The following is a 10,598-nucleotide window of genomic DNA, read 5'->3' on the forward strand; positions in this document are numbered from 1 at the left end:
CATTTTATTACCAAGGAAAATGGAGGAAATGATTTATCCCGTGTACAGACCTTCCATGCATGCCATCCGATTCACTCACTCAGTTTTATGCCTTGAGATCTGTGCTACCAGTTCATTCAGTTTCATAACGTTTCGGAATGTCAAACGAAATTGGCATGCAATTAAACCTTAGTGATTTCATACCTCAGAATATAAAACTAGAGATTTCACCATGTGACGTCCTGTGCGGGAACAAACACCGCCGTCAAGGAAATGGCTCGAGTCCAACGGAATGGACACGAGTTGCACGGTTCTGTTCTCGGACCACGCGTACTAAAAGCATCTCTAACAGCTTAAAACCAAAAATAACCGTCAGTCTCTGTTCGAAAATCGGCGCAGATCAGTTACTGTAAACGGGATGAAACCGAAAAAAAATTACGGGGGTCGAAAGGTCGGACTGAACGCTGAACTATACTTCTAATGGTGTTTTGGCGGGTTGAAACTTCAGCTCCAAACAGTGCACTTCCGCCGGAGGACTACCGGAATATGAACAAATTCGATAAAATCCAGCCGAATGTCAACCAAATTTCGGTGGAGCCATGCGTTGCGAGCTCGGGGAAGGGAGAGCGGACAGCCGGCCGGCCACGAGTTCGCCGGGCGCGGCCGGGACGGCCCTGGAGGCGTCCGTGATGAGGCGGGGCAGGGTTGAGCTCGCCATGGCGGTGTTGGGCGGCGGGCGGGGGCGGGCGGGGCGGGAGCGGAAGCGGCACGGGGGTCGGGCAGCGCGGGCAGCGCTGCCGGGGCGAGAGAAGCGGCATTGCCGAAGCGAGCGAAGCGGAGCGACACTGGCGCGGACGCGGGTAGAGGCGGGGCGCGGGAGGTAGGGGCGGGCGGCGGGCGCGAGGGGTTAGGAGGGAAGCGGCCGGACGAACTGGGCGGCGAGGCGGCAGCGGCGCGGCGTGGCAGCCCGATGCGTGAGCTGGACCTTGGCGGATTGTGCACACAGGAAAGCTTAAGGAAGAAGAAGAAGTTATGAAAAAAAGAAAAAAAAAAGGTGGGTCCAGTGGCATATTTTAGAATATGTTTTTTACAGTTTTATTTTACGGGTTCTGATTTGGCGTCGGCACTTTTTTGATCCGTAAATGCGAGTTCAGTTGCGTGAACTCACGTTTTACGGTTTGCACGTTTACGGGCTCTGCTAGAGATGCTCTAACGCATATACATTGCATACCGTTGGACCGTAGCAAAAGAAAATGATTCTCCTTCCGATCTAAATTAATTAACTTAAATTTATCTGATATAGGTGTATTTATTGACTAGATACATGTTGATCAAGATAACATTAAGTCAATTAATATAAAAGCAAGAGGAGAATCAATTAGTGGTTGAATGGTTACGAGGGTAGTGACACCCCTGGCCCACCAGAGTTTAAACTCTATGACTGACATTGACACTTTGGTGTCTCGTAAAAGCGAAATATTTTTTTTAGCGCGGATGACGTTGTCGTCGATAGCAAGACACATTTGTTGACTTCGTCAATCTCAAGACCCAACGATCAGTTTCTTGGACTCAGACTATCGAAGGTGCTTGTACGGTTAGGATGTGCGTGCGTTCGCAGGAATGAGTTTATGTACGTTTTTGTTAGCGCGTATGTGATTCCTACCCACACATTTTTTTTGCGAAACACAGTAGAGACGTAAACACTCACAAATACGTGCATACACCATGTGAACGCATGCACACCCTACCTCTATGAGTAACTTTGAGATATCGAGTTCAAAAAAATTTGTTGGGTCTTGAGATTGATGAAGTCACCACATACGTCTCGTTATCAATGGAAACATCGCCTCCCACTAAAAAATATTCCGCCTTTATGAGACATAAAGTGTCAAAGTCAACCTTAGAGTTTAAACATTGGTGGGCTAGGGGTGCCATCGTCATCTAATTGACTTAGTTTTATCTTGACCTAGATGTATCTAGTCAACAAACACGTCTCTATCTAGATAAACTTGAGGATCGGGCTATTTCACGGGATATGATCGGCACAAATATTTCAACCAAAACCGTAAAAATCCATAATTTTACAGGTTTAGCCACTTAAGGATCTGCTATAGATGATATGACAGATAAAATAGACACCACGAATACCCGTTGATAACAATTAACAAGCACGCCAAATCGGTCGCTGTAGGATAACGTTGCATAGAAAACAAAAATTTTCCTACCGCGAACACGCAATCCAAGCCAAGATGCAATCTAGAAGACGGTAGCAACGAGGGGGTATCGAGTCTCACCCTTGAAGAGATTCCAAAGCCTACAAGATGAGGCTCTTGTTGCTGCGGTAGACGATCACTTGCCGCTTGCAAAAGCGCGTAGAAGATCTTGATCACGATCGGTTCCGGCGCCACGAACGGGCAGCACCTCCGTACTCGGTCACACGTTCGGTTGTTGATGAAGACGATGTCCACCTCCCCGTTCCAGCGGGCAGCGGAAGTAGTAGCTCCTCTTGAATCCGACAGCACGACGGCGTGGTGTCGGTGGCGGTGTAGAAGTCCGGCGGAGCTTCGCTAAGCTACGCGGGAAATATGAAGTGGAGGAGCAAAGCTAGGGTTTGGGAGGGGGTGGCCGGCCACTCAAGGGGGGCGGCCAAGCTATGGTCTTGGGGTGGCCGGCCCCCTCCCTTGGCCCCTCATTATATAGGTGGATCCCAAGTGTTGGTGTCCAAGTCTTCGAATAAGACCAAACCACAACCTTCCATAGGAGGGGGCCCACCTAGCCCAACTAGGACTCCCACCCAAAGGTGGGATTCCCACCTCCCATGTGGGGGTTGGCCGGCCCCCTATGGTGGAGTCCACTTGGGACTCCACCCCCACTAGGGCTGGCCGGCCATGGAGGTGGAGTCCCTTGTGGACTCCACCTTCCTTGGTGGTTTCTTCCGGACTTTTCTAGAACCTTCTAGAACCTTCCATAGAACCTTCCGTGACATTTTATTTCACATAAAATGACATCCTATATATAAATCTTATTCTCCGGACCATTCCGGAACTCCTCGTGATGTCCGGGATCTCATCCGGGACTCCGAACAAATATTCGAACTCCATTCCATAATTCAAGAACTACCATTTCAACATCCAACTTTAAGTGTGTCACCCTACGGTTCGAGAACTATTCGGACATGGTTGAGTACTCACTCCGACCAATAACCAATAGCGGGATACGGAGATCCATAATGGCTCCCACATATTCAACGATGACTTTAGTGATCGAATGAACCATTCACATACATTACCAATTCCCTTTGTCTCACGATATTTTACTTGTCCGAGGTTTGATCTTCGGTATCACTCTATACCTTGTTCAACCTCGTCTCCTGACAAGTACTCTTTACTCGTACCGTGGTATGTGGTCTCTTATGAACTCTTTCATATGCTTGCAAGACATTAGACGACATTCCACCGAGAGGGCCCAGAGTATATCTATCCGTCATCGGGATGGACAAAGCCCACCGTTGATCCATATGCCTCAACTCATACTTTAGGATACTTAATCCCACCTTTATAGCCACCCATTTACGCAGTGGTGTTTGGTGTAATCAAAGTACCTTTCCGGTATAAGTGATTTACATGATCTCATGGTCATAAGGACTAGGTAACTATGTATCGAAAGCTTATAGCAAATAACTTAATGACGAGATCTTATGCTACGCTTAATTGGGTGTGTCCATTATATCATTCACACAATGACATAACCTTGTTATTAATAACATCCAATGTTCATGATTATGAAACTAATCATCCATTAATCAACAAGCTAGTTTAAGAGGCATACTAGGGACTTCTTGTTTGTCTACATATCACACATGTACTAATGTTTCGGTTAATACAATTCTAGCATGATATATAAACATTTATCATAAACATAAAGATATAAATAATAACCACTTTATTATTGCCTCTAGGGCATATCTCCTTGATCTCCCACTTGCACTAGAGTCAATAATCTAGTTTACATTTGTAAAGATATAACACCTTGGCCTTCGGTGCTTTATCATGTATTGCTCACGGGAGAGGTTTTTAGTCATCGGATCGACACGCTCGAAACGTATGTATTTTGTAATTCATTTGCGTCTCAACGCATCACTCATTTCCAAATGAGCTGGCATTAAATATGTTTGATCTTACTGGTGGAACCTTAATTCCATTGTCTGAAATATGTCACTAATATTGTCACACACAATATAGCTTCAAAGTTACGACTCTGTCGAACTACACCAAGTTCTCAAAGAACCTCTTGACTTAACATCCTTTGTCATTGTCAAAATAATGACATACTGCCTTCTTTTGTAGAATCCGTCACCATATTTAGAACCCTTCTAAATCTAGCATAGACAACTTCTAGCTCATTGTGCTACCTTTTAAACAACACTTCGTCTAATTTGAGATTGAATTTATATTTTATATGTGATAAAACCAATATCGGTGTAACACCTTACATCGATTTGTTTGTCATTTCTTCATACAAAAATATATATATATATATCCTTAGTTCTTCTAAAGTACTCAAGGATATTCTTACTGTCGTCCAATGATCATCATATGAATCATTCTGGTATATGCTCATAACACTTTATAGCACATGATATCTGATTGTGTACATATTATTCGTGATCTATAATCACTCATGTGTTTTTAATCATTGAGTGTCGATACACTCAAGTCTTGTTAAACCTTCACATGACAAGAACATTTTCTTAATATTTCTATATTGAACTACTTCAATATCCATCATATGCACTTTGACTTAAACTTATTTATGTGTTTCAATCTATCTTCATAGATCTTGACACTAAATTTGTTTCAGTCCATATCCTTTCATTGAAGTTAATTCTCAATGAAACCTTTTAATCAAGTATATAATTACATCATTTATAACCAACTATATGTCACCTACATAAAGTATTATAAATGTGTCTTAGCGCTCCCACTTAATTTCTTGCAAATGCAAGCCTCTTCATTGTTTCTGATGAAATCAAAAACTCTTTGACTATTTCATCTAGTGAAGATACAAACTCCGCTATACTTACTTCATCAAATTGAAGTTTGTATACCTATCTAGTATTCCACGGATCAGCAAAACTCTTGGTTGTATCTTGTATACACCTTTAATACACACTTCGATAAGTAATGTATTTTGCCATCCTACTAACATATCTCATAAAGGAAATATGTAGTGATTACTAGAATAATCCATATAGACTTTAAGCATTGCTACGGAAGATCTAATCTTGTCGTAGTCAACTCTTTGAACTTTGTCGTAAACAACTTTTCGACAAGTTAAGCTTCTTCAAGGATATTTCATCCAAGTCCATCAATTTTATAGATCTATTTTCTTTCAAAAAGTATTCATCTATCTTGGAAATCATGGCGTATGGCCCTTTTAACTTAGTCAGGGACCATCATACATTCTATGTTTTGTAGTTGGTTTATCATTGTTCAAAATCAATCCTTTGTCCACAAATCATTTATTTGATCACAAAGTAAACCATACCTACAAGGTTCAATATGTACTTCGATCTCCATGGCTAAAACACTTTGTAGTCATGGGAGCCATGATCTTTGTGGCCGCTTTGAAACCAATTCCGATGCTTTGCGCTACTCGATCATTATGCTCGGGTTCATAAACCTTATCAAAATATATTGTCCTCCCACTCAAATACTTCACTAGAAACAATTTCTCGGAAATAAGAAACATTGACAAACACTTTTTCTTTGTCTCGTGAGAAGAATTCCCAATCAAATCTACGGGATAACCAACAAAGACATTCATCCGATTTTGGTTGACTATTAGGGTTTATACCCATGCCATAACTTGTATGGTGTCATTTCAACGGATCATGATGATGCTCTATTCAGTGTAAAAGCGGTAGTCACTAAAGCATAATCCACAAAAATATAATGGCATCAATATTTTATCTCATCATTGATCCAACAAAGTTTGGATATATCTCTTGGATACTTCATCATCACTATGATACTCCAAGAAACGTAAGTTGTAGAACAATTTCATAACTCTCTTAGATGTTCGCTAAAACTCGTAATTCAAATATTTCCACCATGATCCAATCATAGATATTTGATTTCTATTACGATGATTTCCACTTCATGCTGAAATTTATTTGAATCCTATTCAAATGTTTCAAACTTTTCCTTATTGAATATATCCACATATATACTCAATTCATTGTTTGAAAGTTTTCATGAAGTAGAAGAATCTTCCGCACACAACTATGCCCGATGAACCACATATATCATTATGTATGTTTTCACTAAGTTAGTTGCCCGTTCAACTCTTCGGCCTATGAACGGTATTTCAGTCATTACCTTTTAGAAAAGATTTTGCAAGTGCCAAACGATTCAACAAATCGAATGACTCCAAAAATCCATTTGCATGGAGTTCCTTCATGCGATCCTTTCTAACATGACCTAAATTGCGGTTCCACAAATAAGTGGAATTCAAATCTTTTGCCTTATGGCATTTTTAGCGTCAGTGTTATGTATGTGTGTTTCACCATTTAAGATTTATAATAACTTATCCATCATACATGGAGTAATGTCATAATTTGAACAACTCATTGTTTTCATTTGACCAGAGCAAAATAACAATTTATTAAGCTCTTTATTATAAATTCTAAGGGCTAGATAGAATGCCAACGACGAACATAATAACACTTTATTTTTGTTCCAGGCGAACATTCTTATCATATTCCTTGTCAGTCACTTAGGCCATTGTATTCTTGAATTGCGTTGTTTTGTATGACACTTCATACCAACCAATATGGTATTAATACCCAAGAATTTCATTGTGTGACTTAACTAGGAATACAACCATAACATGTATATCATTTATATACACACGAGCTAGACTTTCTAGTCTTTTCTTTCTGTTGCCAAAATATCTTTTGCGCTTTCTCTTTTAGCTTTCCTCATTATTCAGAAAAACATTTCAACATCAATAACTTCTAGGTTTGTTGGTCAAATACCAATAACCTTGAGGTTCTTACTTTGAAGTTGATCATCATATGACAAGTGTTCTAGATTTCACATATTAGTAACTATGATGAACAATTTCACTCATAATTTTATCCATCAATTCATGACAACTTTTTGAGACCATGTCTGTACATGCTAGGCTCATAAAGTTTAACCTTAGTATTCGCATGTGCAAATCAGGCTTGCACCCATTGTAAGCACACGTAGAATCTATAACACCCGATCATCACGTGATGCTTGAAACGACGAGTCTTAGCAACGGTGCATACTAAGGATGATAACTTCATGGATATGCGAATATCATTAGTGCCCCAATAGCTGGAGGATTGTGACGTCTTGCGTCTTCAACCTTCATACATTCCCATAAAACTTATGAGTTTATGTAGTCTCACCAAATTATATTCTATCATCTTGCAATAAGGTCTTAGATATCACATATATCTCATACCTTGATTATTTCTGAAAACTAAATTTTCAGCTCCTTATTTTTCAAACATATTTGAACTTTCAAGTTTCATGGAGACAAGATAACTTTAGGTACTAATTGAAACCATAGCTCTTTGAATAAACAATGTGAGGTTTACTAAAAGTTTGCAATAGGACTTAATCAATTCTTGATTCTTTAACAATACGGTACCAATCCGTAAAGTTTCTTGTCGATTTTAACGGTATTTCTATCTCAATAACAAGACTAGCGCATAGTAGTAAACGGATGCCAATACTACAAAATTAATTCAAAATACTACTCGGACTATGTTTATGATAATTAGTTCATGTTTTAATCTAATTACTAATGAACTCCCACTTAATACAACATCCCTCATAGTTGTTAAGTGGTACACGATCCAAATCCACTACACCAAAACCGATCATCACGTGAGATGATGTAGCTTCAATGGTGAACATCAACATGTTGATCATATCATCCATATGACTCGTGTTCAACCTTTCGGTTTCCGTTGTCCCGAGGCCATGTCTGTACATGCTAGGCTCGTCAAGCAAACCCAAGTATTCCGCGTGTGCAACATGGCTTACACCCGTTGTATGTCAAGTTTATCACACCCGATCATCACGAGATGTTTCAAAACGTCGAACAATGCAACGGTGCATACGAGGGAAGAACACTTTATTATCTTGATATTAATGTGAGGGATCATCTTATAATGCTACCGTCGCGATCTAAGCAAAATAAGATGCATAAAAGGATTAACATCACATGCAGTTCATATGTGATATGATATGGCCCTTTTGTCTTTGCGCCTTTGATCTTCATCTCCAAAGCACGGATATGATCTCCATCATCTTCGGGCATGATCTCCATCATCGTCGGTGTAGCGTCAAGGTTCATGGCGCCGTCTTCATGGTTGTTCACCTCATGTAGCAACTATAACAACTACTTTGAAATACTACTCAACATGAAAATTAAAGACAACCATAAGGCTCCTGCCGGTTGCCACAATACAATAATGATCATCTCATACATATTCATCATCACATTATGGCCATATCACATCACCAAACCCTGCAAAAACAAGTTAGACGTCTCTAATTTGGTTTGCATATTTTACGTGGTTTAGGGTTTTCGAGAGAGATCTAATCTACCTACGAACATGAACCACAACGTTGATACTAATGTTTTCAATAGAAGAGTAAATTGAATCTTCACTATAGTAGGAGAGACAGACACCCGCAAAGCCTCTTATGCAATACAAGTTGCATGTCGAACGAGGAACAAGTCTCATGAACGCGGTCATGTAAAGTTAGTCCGAGCCGCTTCATCCCACTATGCCACAAAGATGCAAAGTACTCAAACTAAAGATAACAAGAGCATCAACGCCCACAAACCATTGTGTTCTATTCGTGCAACCATCTATGCATAGACACGGCTACGATACCCTTTGTAGGATAACGTTGCATAGAAAACAAAAATTTTCCTACCGCGAACACGCAATCCAAGCCAAGATGCAATCTAGAAGACGGTAGCAACGAGGGGGTATCGAGTCTCACCCTTGAAGAGATTCCAAAGCCTACAAGATGAGGCTCTTGTTGCTGCGGTAGACGATCACTTGCCGCTTGCAAAAGCGCGTAGAAGATCTTGATCACGATCGGTTCCGGCGCCACGAACGGGCAAAGGCACCTCCGTACTCGGTCACACGTTCGGTTGTTGATGAAGACGATGTCCACCTCCCCGTTCCAGCGGGCAGCGGAAGTAGTAGCTCCTCTTGAATCCGACGACACGACGGCGTGGTGTCGGTGGCGGTGTAGAAGTCCGGCGGAGCTTCGCTAAGCTACGCGGGAAATATGAAGTGGAGGAGCAAAGCTAGGGTTTGGGAGGGGGTGGCCGGCCACTCAAGGGGGCGGCCAAGCTATGGTCTTGGGGTGGCCGGCCCTCCCTTGGCCCCTCATTATATAGGTGGAAACCAAGAGTAGGTGTCCAAGTCATCGAAAAATAAACTAAACCAAAACCATCAATAGTAGGGGCAAAACTATCCCAACTAGGACTCCCACCCAAAGGTGGGATTCCCACCTCCCATGTGGGGGTTGGCCGGCCCCCTATGGTGGAGTCCACTTGGGACTCCACCCCCACTAGGGCTGGCCGGCCATGGAGGTGGAGTCCCTTGTGGACTCCACCTTCCTTGGTGGTTTCTTCCGGACTTTTCTAGAACCTTCTAGAACCTTCCATAGAACCTTCCGCGACATTTTATTTCACATAAAATGACATCCTATATATGAATCTTATTCTCCGGACCATTCCGGAACTCCTCGTGATGTCCGGGATCTCATCCGGGACTCCGAACAAATATTCGAACTCCATTCCATAATTCAAGAACTACAATTTCAACATCCAACTTTAAGTGTGTCACCCTACGGTTCGAGAACTATGCGGACATGGTTGAGTACTCACTCCGACCAATAACCAATAGCGGGATCTGGAGATCCATAATGGCTCCCACATATTCAACGATGACTTTAGTGATCGAATGAACCATTCACATACATTACCAATTCCCTTTGTCTCACGATATTTTACTTGTCCGAGGTTTGATCTTCGGTATCACTCTATACCTTGTTCAACCTCGTCTCCTGACAAGTACTCTTTACTCGTACCGTGGTATGTGGTCTCTTATGAACTCTTTCATATGCTTGCAAGACATTAGACGACATTCCACCGAGAGGGCCCAGAGTATATCTATCCGTCATCGGGATGGACAAATCCCACTGTTGATCCATATGCCTCAACTCATACTTTCCGGATACTTAATCCCACCTTTATAGCCACCCATTTACGCAGTGGTGTTTGGTGTAATCAAAGTACCTTTCCGGTATAAGTGATTTACATGATCTCATGGTCATAAGGACTAGGTAACTATGTATCGAAAGCTTATAGCAAATAACTTAATGACGAGATCTTATGCTACGCTTAATTGGGTGTGTCCATTATATCATTCACACAATGACATAACCTTGTTATTAATAACATCCAATGTTCATGATTATGAAACTAATCATCCATTAATCAACAAGCTAGTTTAAGAGGCATACTAGGGACTTCTTGTTTGTCTACATATC

The sequence above is a fragment of the Lolium perenne genome, chromosome 3 (assembly GCF_019359855.2).
Source record: "Lolium perenne isolate Kyuss_39 chromosome 3, Kyuss_2.0, whole genome shotgun sequence".
NCBI lineage: Eukaryota > Viridiplantae > Streptophyta > Magnoliopsida > Poales > Poaceae > Lolium > Lolium perenne.